The following is a 5,280-nucleotide window of genomic DNA, read 5'->3' on the forward strand; positions in this document are numbered from 1 at the left end:
CTCTCTACCTACAATACAGATAGTCTTGGAATTCTGGACAAAATCATATCTAACAATAAAAATATTCTCAGATTTGGGTCCAAGAGACAAAATCTCATCAAATGGGGGTCCGTGGCCCTAATGTGGACTAAATTAGGGGTCCTTGATATGAAAAAGGTTGAGAATCACTGCTCTAACTGGTATCATTTACAATGAATTAAATTAGGGCTGGGTTTAAAAAATCGATTTTCTGATTCAAATCAATCTTCATTTGAATGATCCGATATCGATTCATTAAATTCCCGAGAACGATCTTTTAATATATGCCCAATATATGCCTGTAGAGTCTGTAGAGTTGCACTATATTGTGTTGACTGCTGTAGTGTGTTGGTCATGTTAAATAAAAACTGCTTTGGGGTCGATTCTTAATGTAAACATGAATATTTTTGATTATGCATCAGGTTAGAGGGTTCCTTGTACAATTTACAGCATTAGTTCTCTGAGAATCTCTTTCATATCCAAGCAAAATTGATATGGTAACTGAAATATCCCTAACCGAATCGAATCAAATAAAATCGGAAATCGAATCGAATCAAATCAGAAATCGAATCGAATCGGGACCTTGTGAATCGGAGTTGAATCGATTCAGGAAATCAGTGGCGATACCCAGCCCTAAATGAAATTATAGTTATGCATGGCTTGTTTTTCCTCATTTTGCTGGGGACCCGCTCACACTGCCCTTAAGGACCCCCTGTGCGGTACCCGGACCCCCAGTTTTGAGACCCTGAAAGGAACACTGCATAAAAGCCCTCACTATAAGGTGGTCAGGCTAAACGCGGCGTACTGAATGGCACAAACGTTCTCAGCTCTCATGTTTGTGAACAGCCCAGCAGTGAACATGCAGTATTATTAGCTCTAATGCCTCAGTGTGGAGGAAATCAGCGTCCGCTCCGGTTTTCCTGGACGTCAGTTATCGGTGCGGGGGGAGGCTGTCAGTCTGACGCTCAGCCCGCCAACCAGGAGGAACTTTTTCCTTCGCGCTCGCCACCGACAGCAGCTAGAGGCTCTTTCTTCTCGTCTCTGTACCTGCTGCACCTCTCTGCAGGAAGGTTTCCCTCTCGCTCGGCTTCGCTGGCTGGAGCCTCATGCAGCTCTTTTCCTTTCATTAGCCTTTCACCTCCCCCACCGCTTCCACTCGGTGGGTGGAAATATTGTATTTCCCAGCGGTGTCAGGGGCTGGTGTGGTCTGTGTGTGTGTGTGTGTGTGTGTGTGTGTGTGTGTGAGTGTGTGTGTGTGTGCCATTGTGTGTTTATTGCAGGGGCGGAGTAGTAGGATCAGAGCACTTTCTATACAACACATTGATGGCCTCAGGAACATAAAATCCAGCTCTCTGAATTGTATGGAATCCACTTCAGATCTCCCCCCAAACCACACACACACACACACACACACACACACACACACACACACACACACACAGACACACACCAAGGTTAGTATAGTTTTGCATTTTTCATTAGTTTTTATTTTTATTTCGTTTTGACTTTTTGTTTTCAATTTCAGTTTAGTTTTAATTAGTGTTTAAAGTGGGTTTGCTAGTTTAGTTTTTATTTTTTGAAAATGCTTAGTTTTAGTTTAGTTTTTATTAGTTTCAGTGTTAGTTTTAGTCTTTTTTTGTAATATGGGGTATTTGTCAGGGGTGAGATTCATAAATTCAAAATACTAGGAAATAAATTGACAAAGACAAAAACTAAAGACATTTTCTCTATAATTTTTGTTTATGTTAGTTTTGTAAACATGCAATACAGTTTCAGTTAGTTATCGTTTTTTTGTAAAGCCTTGTTTTTGTTTTTATTTCAGTTAACGAAAAAAAAATTTCACACCTAGTTTTCGTTATTTCGTTAACGATAATAACCTTGGCGCACACACACACACACACACTCACACACACACACTGTTACACTCCCACAATGCCACACTCTCTCATCGTACCCTTCGCTCAGCGTCTTAAGTGAGATGCATCCTGACAGCTGTTGGAACATTGGATTCGGTCCTCGGCTCTGAAACTTTCCCCACATTTGGTGCCATGGAGCCGTTTCTCCCCAGGTAGTCGACACCTGCAGCCAAGCCGCGGCTTTCAGGGAAAATCCTTCCTTCTAACAATAGACCAATAAAACACCTTCTTACTGATGGGTTTTTCATGCAGTGGGGATAAACTTTTCCTTCATCCACCGGCCACAGAGGCTGCTGGATTCCACATTTCCACATGCGACAGCCACTTTCACAATCTTACCAGTCAAACCGCTTTATGGAAAAGAATAGTGAAGAGAGAGAAGAGTCGGTTAACTTCCTTGCTTTTGGCCGATTACTTACTGTAAGGTAATTTTTTTCACCCTGCACTTCAAGATAACAAAGCTGAAACTTGATCCCGGTGTGGAAAATGGACGAAACGCTCCAAAATGTCAGGAATCCAGCCGAGGTCCATTGATTTTCTCATTATGCATAAATCAGTACATTTTGTGTTTTGCCTTTTGTCTGTCTTGTTTTCTGCTCTGTGTGTCTGTGTCCAGTTCCCATACATCCAGCCCCTTCTAGGCTTCAGCTCCAATGATTAGTTAACCTGTTTCCAGCTCTTACCTGTTCCACCTTGTCTCCGCCTCCTCTGCATCATCTACCAGCCAATCTTCTGCCAGCCCATCAAAGCACACCTGTCTCCACTTATCGTGAGCTAGATGATGTGTATATACCTTGTGTTGGTCAGTCTTTGCCAGTTCGTTCCAGTGTTTTCTCCTGTGTGTCGTTCCAGCCTGTTTCCTGGTTTTCTCTAGCCCATAACTCGTTATGACCTTTTGCCTGCCTCCTGGATTCTGTCTCAGCTCACTGTTTTTGTACTGTTGCCTGGATTGTTTGGATTATCTCGTTCTGACTTGGATTTGGACTTTGGTTTTCGGCTCAGTAAAGACCCTTGAACTTTTACCCCTGCCTCTGCCTGGTGTGTTCCGCTTTTGGGTCCTAACTACAAACCTGACGCCAAAAACAAAAATTAAAGCTATAAAATGCAACTTTTTCCCTTGATGCAGCATGATGTTTTTTTTATAGTCCCGCCCTCCTCCACCTCAGTTGGTCAAGTTCCCGCCTGAACATCTGTCAATCATCTTGATGAGCTGTCTGATGAACTCTGTGGATAATCTAGCAGCACTAGTTTACTGTGTAGAAAACCCATCTGACTGGCTAACATCCTTCTCAGCCGTTTCTTCTCCTTCAGATGGAAAATCAACACTGTGTTTTTCATTGTCATTTAGCTTCGTTGGTCTTTTCTTACTGCTTTCCTCCATTGTTGTTGTTGTTGTTGTGACTTCCTGCTCTGTAGCCGCCAGCCTCGCCTTAGCTGATTATCAAAACCAAGAAACATCAAGTCTATTCTTGTGTCCTTGTGGAGAAAGTTCTTCCCAAGTCGTCTTGAGGAGAACGATCTTCTCATGAAAGTGAACAGAGACGCTTCCTCACAGCTTGAGATGGACTGTGTGCTTGACGTTGCGTGTTTGATAAATTAAAGGTATAATATGTAACATTTCAGCATTAAAATATCTAAAAACGACTAGACCTATGTTATATATTTTTTTGAGTTGTGTACTTACATTATCTCAAATATTTCCAACAATGTTCAAACCCAGAGAAATCCGTGATTTTCTTCAAGGTAACGGTGCGTTTCATTTGGTCTCCTGTCATGGCGTCATATCCCCTTTACCCCCTAACTTCCTGTCATGGCGTCATATCCCCTTTACCCTCTAACTTCCTGTCATGGCGTCATATCCCCTTTACCCCCTAACTTCCTGTCATGGCGTCATATCCCCTTTACCCCCTAACTTCCTGTCATGGCGTCATATCCCCTTTACCCCCTAACTTCCTGTCATGGCGTCATATCCCCTTTACCCCCTAACTTCCTGTCAATGGCGTCATATCCCCTTTACCCCCTAACTTCCTGTCAGTGGCGTCATATCCCCTTTACCCCCTAACTTCCTGTCAATGGCGTCATATCCCCTTTACCCCCTAACTTCCTGTCATGACGTCATATCCCCTTTACCCTCTAACTTCCTGTCATGGCGTCATATCCCCTTTACCCTCTAACTTCCTGTCATGGCGTCATATCCCCTTTACCCCCTAACTTCCTGTCATGGCGTCATATCCCCTTTACCCCCTAACTTCCTGTCATGGCGTCATATCCCCTTTACCCTCTAACTTCCGGGGAAACATGGGAAACACCAGATGATCCGTCAGAGAGTGAGGAAGGAAGTCGGCCAACTAGCTAGCTAGCCGCTCTGTTGTTTTTTTCATTCTGTTGTTTTTATTCCTCACTCCTGACGGATCACGATTATTCATTCCCGTTTGCTGTGTGTTCTGTCGCCGAAGCTGTCCCCTGTAAAAAAAAACTCCCATGATCCCACGCTACTTCACAACGTCATCAAACTACGTCTTTTGTTATTGTTTTGACTGAGAGAGCCCTAGAGGCAGAAATTACATACTGTGCGTTTCAGACACACAGCTGCTCATTTTCCCTCCTGTTACAACCGGCTCTGTACTGCAGACTGCAGCGCGGCCCGGGCGTGATGCGTCCTCCTCCCTCCTCCCAATGAATCTTGGGGGCTTTTCAATTTATTCTTGTCAAATCTCCATCTGATGCGAGTCAACTTCCCAGATCTTTATCCCTTCTCCGTCCTTTTTGTTCTTTTGTTTTGGAGTCGTGCTTCGGCGGTTTGATATTTCGTATTTAGTGTGTCATGGAGGACACAAGAATGCATATTGACGGCCTTGATAGCCACGGTCCAGCTGACCACTGGCCCCCGCCCACCTGACACGCCCACAGGAAATTGAACACGCCTCAAAACATCCATGGCTGAACATCATTGAAAAGCCAGTTTCAGGCAAAAGGAGGATTCAGGCAGGAACACACAGACTGATGAGGTAGAACAGCGTTTCCCAAACTCTCTTGTCCTGCATGTTTTAGATCTTTCCCTGCTCCAACACAGCTGATTTAAATGATCAGCTTGTTATCAAACAGCTTCAGGAGTTCGTAAAGAGTTCATCACTTGAATCAGCTGTGTTGGAGCAGGGAGAGATCTAAAACATGCAGGACAAGGGCTCCTCCAGGAGAGGTTTGGGAAACGCTGAGGTAGAATACATCCTGTTTATTTATTGCTATTTTAATGTAAATAAGTGGCATATTGCAGCTTTACGAGTGTCCAGATGGCGGATGCTGTTATTGGTGTTCTGGCAATAATTACATATACTTCCAGTTCGGA

This window comes from Centroberyx affinis, unplaced genomic scaffold, assembly GCF_046629955.1.
Source record: "Centroberyx affinis isolate AG114_WGS23_722 - 3 ecotype Tasmania unplaced genomic scaffold, CSIRO-AGI_Caff_v1 ptg001684l_1, whole genome shotgun sequence".
In the NCBI taxonomy this organism is placed as follows: Eukaryota; Metazoa; Chordata; class Actinopteri; order Beryciformes; family Berycidae; genus Centroberyx; species Centroberyx affinis.